The sequence below is a fragment of the Falco peregrinus genome, chromosome 5 (genome assembly GCF_023634155.1).
Source record: "Falco peregrinus isolate bFalPer1 chromosome 5, bFalPer1.pri, whole genome shotgun sequence".
Classification (NCBI taxonomy): Eukaryota; Metazoa; Chordata; class Aves; order Falconiformes; family Falconidae; genus Falco; species Falco peregrinus.
In genome coordinates, this window is record NC_073725.1 from 114776291 (window position 1) to 114788339 (window position 12049).

General features: G+C 40.6%; 1 protein-coding gene across 13 annotated transcripts in view; it reads right to left on the minus strand.

Moving 5' to 3' along the window:
- Positions 1 to 12049, minus strand: part of DOCK3 (dedicator of cytokinesis 3) — a 225428-nt gene that overhangs the window by 156257 nt on the left and 57122 nt on the right. The gene's annotated exons all lie outside the window — the stretch shown is intronic.

Below are 12049 nucleotides of genomic sequence, written 5' to 3' on the forward strand. Positions count from 1 at the left end.
AGGGAAGGCTCCAGGGAGACCTTGTAGCAGCCTGGCAGTACCTCAGGGGGCTACAGGAAAGCCGGGGGGAAGATGTTTTGCAAGGGCATGTAGCGACAGGATGAGGGGGAATGGCTTTAAACTGAAAGGGGGTAATTTAGATTAGACACGAGGAAGACCTTTCCCATGAGGGCGGCGAGGCGCTGGAACACGTTGCCCAGGGCAGCTGTGGTGCCCCGACCCTGGCAGGGCTCAGGGCCAGGCTGGATGGGGCTGGGAGCGACCTGGGCTGGGGGGAGGTGGCCCTGCCTGTGGCGGGGGGGCTGGGACTGGGTGATCTTTAAGGTCCCTTCCAGCCCAAACCAGTCTATTAATTTCTTGCCAATTAAACAGAGTTGGGTGGTGAGAAACAAAGACGAAAAACCCTAAAATCCCTTGTCCTCACCCACACTCTTTCCAGGCCCCACTCCATTCCTTCATTCCCAGCTCCTCCACCCATCCGCCACAGCAGGGGAATGGGGTCGGTGCAGGGCATGCATGGGGGTGAGCCCATTACAGCTCCTCGCTGTTCTCCTTCCTCCTCATGCTTTTCCCCTGCTCCAGGCGTGGGTCCTGCCCATGGGCTCCAGTGCTTCAGGACAAACCTGCTCTAGTGCAGCCCTCCCCACGGGCTGCAGTGCCGGTACCTGACCCACCACCGCCTCACCTCCTCCCCTCCTCACGTTCTGGCCCAGCTGTTCATGAAGCTGTTTCTCACTTTTTTTTTTCCTTATCCTCACTGCCTGGGTGGCTATTTGCTGTTTCTTAAAGGTGCTCTCCCAAGAGAGGTCACCAGCTTTGCTAATGGGCTCAGCTGTGCCCTTGTAGCAGGTCCCTTGTGGAACCAGCCAGAATTGACCTCTTCCCATGGAGACATCCCCATTGCCAACATTTAGGCACAGCACCCAACACAGCTGGCTGGGGTTTTTAAACAGGTAGTCCCAGAAAATAAACCTGCACTCACATGAACACCAAGCTGTTTCATGCTCCATTGCAATAGCACAAACTCCCTGCTTCGTGCCTGTGGTGGCTTAGAAATGCTAAGTTGTCACTCTTCTTTAAATAACCACCACATAATATGAAAATATACAGAAGACCAGTATATTATGGAACATGACCTATTTATAGTTACTTTGTTACCATGACTTCATTTAATCCTACTGTAAAGAAGTCAGGATTTTGCTTCCCTCAAGAGCAGTCCCTTAAGACATTTTCTGTAGAATTGCCTTAGGCTGTAACAGGGGAACAGGGCACAAAAAATTATTTTCCTTATAAAAGCAAGTGAGTAGCTTTTCCCAGGTTCCTTGTTATGGATTTCAGTACCTAAATTAGATATTAAAGCCTGCAAGAATCATCATCACATGAAAGGAAATACTAAAGCTGGAAACCACCAAACTCATGCCTGCCTTTCCACTTTTATCTGGATTTTTTAATTAAACAAATTTTATAGTAAAGCTCTGCTGGAATTTATAGATTTGTGCAACATTTATAGTTTAATCTTACTCAAAATCTATATTACCATAAAATCGTACCACCATGCAACCTTAATCACTGCCTATCTAATTAGGTAGTATTCATCAAATGCCTGTTGATGAACAAAGGTCAGATCTTACCGGTCAATACAAGGATGTGTCAAGCAAAAGGAACTGAAGCAAAACTTGCATGGGAGACGTGGTTAGCACACAGGTATCAAGACTGGCACCCACAGTAAAGCAAAGCAATCTGAGAACACAGTTAATGCTTGTACATATTCTTCTGTTCTATATGTGTGCCTAGACATCTAGTCCTGTTGTAGCATTGAATTAAAATGGACTTTAGTAACAGTTAAAAAATACAGAAAACAAATAAGGGAAAGTAACATCAAGCAAGAATAAAGTGGAGTAAATTACAGCTTCTCCTAATTACAACTACAATGTACATTTACAAAAGGTTGTGGTACCACCCTGGTGTTTTCCCAAGAGTCTGGGGTTGAGCTCACACTTCTTGGACAGCAGAACACTGAACAGTCGATGAACAACTTTGGTCTTTCAAACAAGTAACAGACTGAGAAACGAGGACACCTCAGTTTTGGTTTATTTCCATTCTTCTGTCCTGAAGTTCACTATTTATTAGTAAGGATGCATTAACATGAATAGTATTTATTCTCTCCTATGAATAGTCATAGGATTTAGCTTCAAACAGAAATTTTTTACTCTAATATAAATCTGTTTTAAATTGATTCTCTCTTGTATTCACAGAGGGCATTTCAATTTACAGTATGTATTAAAACAGAGTAAATTAGCGTGAGAAAAATAAATTCTTCAGCCTTTTGCCAATGAAAATGTGTCAAATAGATTAAAATACTGACACGTGACAAAGGGGAAACTTAAGAGGCAAAAAGAGTGGTGGTGCATCAATAAAGAAAGCAAAAGCAGAGCAAACCAACAAAACAAAGCTTTTACAAGATAAACAGAGAGGTTGCTACAAGCTTTTCCTTTACATTAGATGAAATGACACATCTGAATCACCATATACCATACTTAGTAGTACAGTAACTTTTCTGGATATGCTGTGTCTATATGCTTCTTCCAAGTACTAAAATCCTTGAGCTAGGCAATAAAAGATATGTTGAATTTATATCATTAACTTCATGAAGAGGTTCCTTGCACTCTTCGTAACAATCCAAGCAGAAACTACAAGAATTCTGACTTTCCCTGAGTTGAAAAAAAAAAAAAAAGTATTCTCAAAAGAATGAAACCTGTGATATGAAGCCTTAAATTTTACAGAAGCTAATTTTATATGGGTATCTTCATACTAGTAGTATATATGCAAACTCTTTTCACCACTCATTCCCACCACTTCTCTGAAATGTACTAAAAATGCCATTTGTGCAGAACTTCTGCTAACCTTCTCCTCTGCTTCAGAGCATTTAATGTGCTTTACCAGAAACTTTGTACAGCAAAGCAACAATTGGATTGCCTCAAAAATAATTTCAGAACTTCCTTGGATTGCGCATTTCAACTAAAAGATTGTATTTGTTTAAATGAGATTACATGAAAATACTCTGCGATAGACAGAAAAAACCAATTACTTGATCTGCTCCAAAACCACAATGGTGTACTTAAATCAAAGCTATTTACCAACAAGTCCAAAAACCTGGTGATAAGTTGTATCTGTTGCAAACCAAATGAACACCCTGTTATAGCTTTTCATAGCTATAAACACCATGCCAGAGGATCAGCATGAAATTACAGCAATAGCAACATTTAAGGTAGTAACACAGAGGAGGACAAGTCCTCATAACATTACCAAAGCTATTTACTCTTTAAAAGGGCTGTTTTCTTTCCTAAGATCTCCATTCCTGTCTATGAAGGACATTGGAGAACATTTAAACCTGTTCTCACAATGCTCTGTATTTAACAAATCAGCCCATCTCAAGTTCAGAGATCTCCACAGAATATTATGAAGAAAAATGTTTATGCAGGGTTGGTACTATCCTATTGCCCTTCTTCAAGAACAGAAGTTTTTTCCTATTTGTTCCTATCACCCCACAGATCTTACATGTCTACCTTAAAAGATGTAATTCAGAACCTATTTTTATTGATAGCAATGCAGTATGTTACAGAGAAAATATTTTTTTATTTCCATTATAAACAACTTTTCCACTTTAAAAATCAGTTATACCACATACATACATAACTGCAAATACAAGGTACTACACTTACCAGCAGTTAAGATGCACATCTTTATTATCTTTTCCTTAGTTACAACTTCGGATACCCAAGTTGTCTAATAAACCAACTTGGGACAAGTAACAGATGACAACATTTAATAGTTACAAAAACAATTTGAAACAAATCTGACACTACTTTGGTGTCTACTTCATGCTATTAGTATTCATATGCTTTTGTTACTTTTAGAGTCTGAAAAGCAACTTGGCCAGAACGGGACAGTTACTCTGGGTGTAAATCAGTGTCGTTTAGCTTTTTTGGTTAACAGAAAAATAGGATGCAAAGAAGGGAGATTAGTCTTCTCCAGAAGAGGGGGCAGGAAGGAGAGGCTCTATGGGACAATTACCTTGAGAAGAGGAAAAATTTGTTTGAAGAAATACCTAAAGCAACCCTGTGACTCCAGCCCACCCCTATCCTGGCTGCCCCTGATGGCAGCTGAGGGCTGGAAAAACCTACATAATCAGATTGTGGAAGAGACAGCAGCTTACCATTATTTTGTTGACATTCAGATGAAGTTCTTAATTCTTTAGGAGTAGTAACAGCAACATTAACCTCATTTCATATCATCATATGAACTTTTTAACAAAGCTTAAGGAGATGGAATTGAAGGGGACAAATCTCTAAGTTTATCAGAACAGTTAATTCCGCATTCTTCATTTCTAATACTCTAAAACAAGTGGTATTAATACTCCCACCCCTTTTCAAGCTGTATCACATTTACTGAAGACAGTTCCAAATAATTTTTATATTAAATGTAATTAATTTGTTTTCATTTTGAAATGTAAGCACATGCAATTTAAGATAAGTTTATTGCCCCTTCTGAGGAAAAAAAAAAAAAAGCATACAAGGAGTTTGCTCTTTAATCAAGGATGATTTCTTGGGTTTTATTTTCCTGGTGCTCCCCTTATTTTTTAATGGCTTCATTATACCATGTAACTGTTAAAAGGACACAACAAGACAACAATACATTTTGCTTTATCATATTTCTTCAGAAGTATTACTAACTAAACCAGGTAAATAAGTCAATCTTCTGAAAGATAAAACACTAAGGAAAGAGCCTAAGAACATGCAAGAGGCTTCCTTTTTCCCAGCATGTGGCCCCAAATATCTCAGCACAACTAAAACAGAAATATGAGTGAAGGAGAAAAGTCTGTTAAGCAATGAAAAGGGGAAAAAAAAATCTGACATGCATATAGCTGATTCTTGCAGCTGATAAGGTCTTTATACATCTCCTAGAGGCGTAACAGAATTGTGTTGAGTATTCACAGGTTACATTTTCAAGACCATCTCTGAGCTTGAAAAACACTATTTTCCTTTTCTTTTTTTTACACAAAGAATAAACTATCCTGATTGCAAGACTGTAGAGTTTGAGAAAACTAGAAATAGCATGAGACTTGCAATAACATCTCCAAATTGGATAACACTGAAAAATACCTGCCCAAGCATGTTGCTAGTCATATTCAACACCATTCCCTCCACAAAAGACAGAACCATCACAAGTGATGAAGTGCTGCTTTTGACAAAGACCATTACCCTCTCACTGCACCAACTACACAGACCTTAGGTTATCCTGCAGCCAGCAGAAACCATCACAGAATGATTGATGCTGGCAGGGACCTCAGGAGGTCATCTGATCCAACCGTCCTGCCCAGGCAGGGTCACCCAGGGCAGATTTTTCAGGACCAGTCCAGATGGCTTTGGAGTATCTCCAAAAAGGGAGACTCCATGACGCCTCTGGGCAAGCTGTTCCAGTACTCAGTCACACTCCCAGTAAAAGTGCTTCCTTATAGTCAGACAAGAGTCTTCTTCAGTATTTCAGTTTATGCCTGCTGCCTCTTGCCTTGTCACCGGGCACCACCAATAAGAGCCTGGCTCTATCTCCTTTACACCGTCCCTTCAGGCATGTATACACTTTACTGATAACCCCCTCAGACTTCTATTCTCCAGGCTCTCTCAGCCTCTCCTTGTATATGACATGCTCCAGTCTCTCAGCCATCTTAGTGGCCCTTTTCTGGACTCTCTCCAGTAGTCCCATCTTTCTCTTGTACTGGAGACCCCAGAAATGGACACGGTACTCCAGCTGTGGCCTTAACAGTGCTGAATAAAAGGGAAGGATCACCTAGCTCGACCTGCTGAATTCTTCCTAATGCAGCCCAGGACAGCTGGCCTTCTTTACTTCCAGGGTGCTCTGCTGCCTCATGGTCAACTTGGTGTCCAAGAGGACTCCCAGGGCCATTTCTGCAAAGCTACTTTCTAGCAGGTTGGCTCCAGCATATTCTGCTGTCTGGAGGTACTCCTCCCCAGGGGAGGACTTTGCACTTTCTTTTCCTGAACTTCATGAGGTTCCTATCACCTAGCTCAGGGGTCCTCAAACTTTTTAAACAGGGACTCAGTGCACAGATAAAGTGGCAGGAGGTCATCTGCGGCTGCCTGGTTTCCCCCCCCCAACCCCTGGCGGGGGGGGTTCTGTAAATACGGGGGGCTGGATTGAGGACCCTGGGGGGGCGTATCCAGCCTGCAGGCCGTAGTTTGAGCACCCCTGACCAGCTTGTCCAGGTCCCTCTGGATGAAGGCACAACCCTCTGGTGTATTGTCACAGCACTCTCCAAACTAGCCAGCTGCAACAAGGTCTTTTACCATCACATATCAACACACTCTTCATGCCAGTCCCTCTGCTGCCTTCTCCTCGTCTCTCCTCACCCAGGGTGCCCTCTCTCTCTCTTCTCTCTGCTTCCTCCTCCTCTCTCTTCCTTGGCTCTCAACCACTTAACCAGCCACAGCTGCACCTTATCTACATTGGCCAACCCTGAAGCCAACCCACAGTTGTATATTATCAATGCTAATTAACCCAGCTTCATTCTTCTACAGTGTATGAGCCACTCCTCCCAGTTTTTATATCATCAGCAAACCTGCTGAGTAACAGTCCATCCTATCACCTCGATCATTAACCAAGTTGTTGAACAGGATTGGACCCAGAACTGACCCCTGGGGTGCTCCACTAGGTACTGGCCTCCAACTAGACTTTGTTCTACTGATCACCACCCTCTGGGCCTGGCTGTCCAGTCCAGTTTTTAATCTACCTCACCATCTACTCATCTAGTCCAAATTTTATCAGCTTCTCTATGAGGAGACAGTGTTGAAAAGCGTTCTGAAGTCAAGGTAGGCAAGGTAGCTCCTCCTCATCTGTCAAACCAGCCATTTCCTCACACAAGGTTGCTGTGACTTCCCCTTTGTGAATCCATGCTGACTACTCTCAGTCACCTTCTTTGCTTCATAAGCCTGGAAATGTTTTCCAGGATTAGTTATTGCAATTTTCTCCCAGGAACTGAGGTGAGGCTGACCAGCCTGTAATTTGCTGGCTTCTCCTAGCCCTTTATGAAGATAGGAATGATAATTGCTTTCCTCCCATCCTCAGGCACCTGTCCCAATTGCCATGCTCTTTCACTCGTGATTGACAGTGGCCTCACAAGGATATCTGCCAGGCCCCCCAGCACTTGTGCGTGTATCCCATAAAGTCCCATGGACTTAAGCACATTAATTTGCTTCAGTATTCCCACGCATAATCCTCTTCCACCAAGGGTAAGTTCTCCTTACTTGAGACTTTCCCCTGGCCTCTGGGACCTGGGATTTCTGAAGGCTGCTGTAGAATGAGGTGAAGACAACATTCAGCACCTTACCCTGTCCATACCCTGTGTCTCCAGGACCCCTGCCTCAGCAGCTGGCCTACATTTCCCTGTTTTTTCTTTTACTGCTTATATACTTGTAGGAAGCCCCTCTTGTTGCCTTTTGACAGCTCCAGGTGGGTTTTTGCTCTCCTAATACTGGTCTCTGCATGCTTAGACAGTATCTCCACATTCCTCCCAGATTCCCTGCCCCTGCTTCCACCTTCTGTATGCTTCCTTTTCATGTTTGAGTTTTGCTAGGAGCTCCTTGATCATCCGCACAAGCCTCCCGGCATCTTCGCCTGGCTTCCTGCTTGCTGGGACAGACTATCCTTACTTGAGCCTGGATAATGCGATTCTTGAAACAGCCAAGTTTCCCAGATCAGTCCCATGGGACCAGACCCTGGAAGGAAGAATATCTCAAGCAGAGCTCTGAAGAGGTCAGTGTCTCTTGAAAGCCAGGGTTGTGATCCTGCTTTTTGCACTACTCCCTCCCCTCAGGATCCTGAGCTCTACCATCTCAAGGTCACTGAAGTCAAGGATGCCCTTCCTTGTTTGTAAACATGAGGTCCCAGCAGTGAATGAGCTTTAATAAGCAAAACTAAAATCAAATGGTATCAAGTGTTCCCTGCTCACATCCATCACCTTCCATATTCCTTGTAGACTCTGTGTTCCCTGTTTACATAAAAATCACAGTCATAATGGTACTTTACATCCCAAAATATATTTGCTGAATTACGTGGCCTTCCAGAGGGAGAACTGACTATCTTGACCCACAGCAGTGTACTTTTTTGTACAGAAGTTCTAGTCCCACAAAGCTTGGAATATTGGTAAATCTGGCTGCAAGAGGAAGATGACTTTCAGCCTCCTGCTGCCATCTCTGTTACAGTCATTCAAAATGCCTCCTGCTGGAATCAGTGCCTTTGAGGGCCAGCAGAAGCCACTTATCCTCTGATGTACTAGAAAAGGGAAAACTGTATAGCCTCCATCTGAAAGAGATATAAATCTGCAGGATTTGAGGAAGACACTGCATCCAGTAGTGACTGGCAGTATTTACCTGGTAATAAATGAAAACATTTTGCTCTGAAAGAATCTGAAGCAGTATGGAGTAAGTGTGGAAGCCTCTGTATTTCATACTTTCAGTAGGCTTTTTACCATTATTTAAATGCAAATGAACTTACAACATTCAGAAGAAAGCTTCCTACCCGTGACTAAATGTTATATTCTTTTGCAAACACAATAACACCCCCCCACACCTCATCAGTGTATCTTAAGGTCATTTTTCTACATGACCAAGAAATTATATTATCTTTCACATCATTTATCAAGTAGAGTTAAATGCTTTTGTTTCCACTTTGAATAAACATGATAATACCTTTATTAGAAGGTATATTATTAAATAACATTCACACTAATTAATAATAGCCACACTGTCTAAATGACAGCTTACATGATAAATACCTATCAAGAAATTCAAACTGATTACAGTATCTAACAAGTGCTGTCAGATATTTTCCCCTTAGCAGTGCCTTGCACTGGTGTGCCAAATTCTAAAGTCGAAAAAAATTTTCTCTCCAAAGCATTTCCATTGCACTTAAGCTAAACATCGTCTCTTTCAATGCTATTTACTTTCCCCCTTTTTCCAGTTTCTCCTATACAGCATCACGCAGCACACAAAATTAATATTCTCATTCACACATGTGGAGTCTAGAAGTAGTACTACTACTTTGGACCTGACAAACATAGCAGTAAGAGAAAAAAAAATTCTGAAAGAAGTCACAGGATCTGTGGAACTGGGTCAATATATGTAATCTTAAAATGTCTCTAACAATTCTTTGTCAGGATGTTCGTGCAGGTCACGCAGTAAGTTCATTATGTTAGAGAAGGTTTTGCCAACAGCCAGGTTTTAAAGTTGTCTTAAGGGCACCCAAAATGTTAAGGAGAAAAAACACAAGCAAAACACACACTATTATTCCATGAAATAGAGAACTTAGACCATTATTTGCAGACCAGTTTGATTAGTGCATTTTCTAATGAATGGTCCTGGGCATAATGCCACCATTTGTCCTGCAACATTTCTGTGAATCCCTAAAGAAAATGGCTGAATGAATTCCAACAGTTTTCCAACTAGATCCTTGTCAGCTGAACTAAAAAAAGTAGACATTTCAATATCGTTCAATTGCAAAAATATTTCAGCTATGCTTCTCGTAGACAGGTTCCAGTAAATTTCATTTCTCCAAAGAGACAATTTCAACTTTGGAGGAACAGTTCTGAGTAAAAAAGCGTATTGATTTCCTGTGCCTTAGCCTGTAAGAGCATCTGTCATTTTGTTTATGAATTTGGTCACAAGAATGTGTTTCAGATTCAGCAAACATGAAAATTCTGCTTTTATTACATCATATTTATTCTGAAAACTACTTAGTAATATCATTAACACCACTTAGTGTAATTCCCACAGTATTCAGTATAGCTTCCTTAAATTACAATAAGAAATGAAGAATTTGGATTAACTAATTCCAAAATCCCACTTGTTCTTAAAATCTTGACTCTAGAAGTATCATGCTGTTTAGATCGATCAATGGGAAGTAAAGTTCACATTCACATTTTACCTGTAGCATTTATTCTTGTGCAGCTAAAAGCAGTGTAGGCAATACAATGTATTTTTTTTTATAGCCTGGATGGAATGAATCCATCAGATTTACCTGATATATTGGAAACCAACATGAGCTAAAGTTTATAAGATTTAAATTTCTGTCAGGGGAGAACAACCAAACCAGTACTACTGATAAAATCCGAACTGCTTTACACACATTAGAAACATTACTCCTAATCCTTTTTTTTAAGAAATGGGGGGGGGGGGGGGGGGGGGGGGAAGAACAAGATTGAAAATCTCTTCCTGAATTATTAGAAAGTTCTAATACTGATCCTTAACTGAAGAAGCTTCCAAAATCAGAAACCACTGTCCAGCAGAGGAAAATACTTTACAGGAGAAAATTTTAGCCCATATACCCAGCAATTTAAATAGCGAATTGATCCATTTCTACTGCTTCACACAGATGTTTAGCACAAATCTAACCCATCCTGGAAGTCTTAATTTTGTCTATATAACACAACTGCTTGGAAGAGTTCAGAAAATAACACTACTTTTTCTAAAATGAGGACCAAGAGGAAGCAAAATTATGTACATTTTACTTTTAAGTGCAGGGTTTTTTTGGGAAGGTAAGCCAATCACCTAAATTGATGCTCCAACTCAAAAATCTTCAGTTTTTCATATTATATGCTTCTGTTCTGCATTATAATGCAATTATTTTTATTCAAACACCAGATAGTAAGTATAAAATTGTGAGAAAACGAAAATCAGAATTCCCTTATACCTAAGTATTTTCTCCTTACTGAGAGTAACGATACTTCACAGTTCTTCAAGCTATTTCAATCTATGCCAACTCATACTGATGTATTAACATTTTTGAAAAATAAGGCTCATTTGTGTTTCAGTCATATCATATGCCTCCCTCTGCTATTACAAAAATGAAAAATGAATGCCAGTGACACAGGTCTTATTTATGCAAACCATCTATGATATTCTTACTTTGGAGCAGAGACAGAAGGAGAAATAAAGGGCAGGTCATGGGATCCACAGACATAAAAACTGTTACTACTGACTAAATAGCTGTCTTTTCCTATGTATTCAAGTTCAGATTTTAATGTTTATACATAATGAACAATATCTTTCCTAAAGAGAAAGATTCCAAGAGTATCAGTTGTGTCAATGACTAGAACCGTTTGACTAGAGCATCTGTCTCAGCTGCCAGGTCAAGGACACAAAGCCAGTAAAAACAGAAGTTGTTTAATTTAGCAACTCTGCTGATACCAATGTCTCTGAACCCTGCAGGCGGTGTTAGCTATGCTTAGGTGCAGAGTATCCCTACTTTTTAGGGAAGATGCTTCCAGACAGCTAATACCAAATGGAAATGCACATATGGCCTCAGGAAGAATACTGGTGAAACAATGCATGAATCAAGTGCAAGCTAAAGATAAGCGCCTTCACCCCGTGAAAGAACGCGTGAAGCAGGCTAGCTGTCACACTCTGGCACTGAGCTGATAGCCACCTCATAATGCAGCAGGAATGACAACAGAAATTACAATTTAGTAGCTAAACAAAGAGTACAGAAAAAAAAGTAGAATGCAGCAAGTAGGATGTAAATTACAAATGAAGCCTGTTTTCAAATACCTGTTTTGACTTGTTCTGTAAAATATTCAGGTTTTTTGGCAAATGAAAAATTAAAACTGTTAAAAGATGAGAGGCAGAGCTGCACATGAAAAGCCAAGAGAAAACAGGTACAACTCCCAGGATAAAGAATTAATCCAAACCATTTCAGTTTGAAAATGTTTGCTCCATGTATGTGACAACAACACTGCAAATATTTCTAATGGACCTGTGGCCAGCAGCTGTTTAAACTGCAGATTTTAAACAAAGATCTCAATAACATCAGAACAAAAACATGTTTTTGTACTTAGGGCATCTCATTACTATAAAAAACAAATATCAAAGCATTCCTGTTAGTGTGGAATAAGATTATTTCTTTTTCATCTATTTTAAATAGGGTCACCTTCTGCGATGGAATTTAGGTGTTTTCACTAGTGCTTAAAATGTAATAG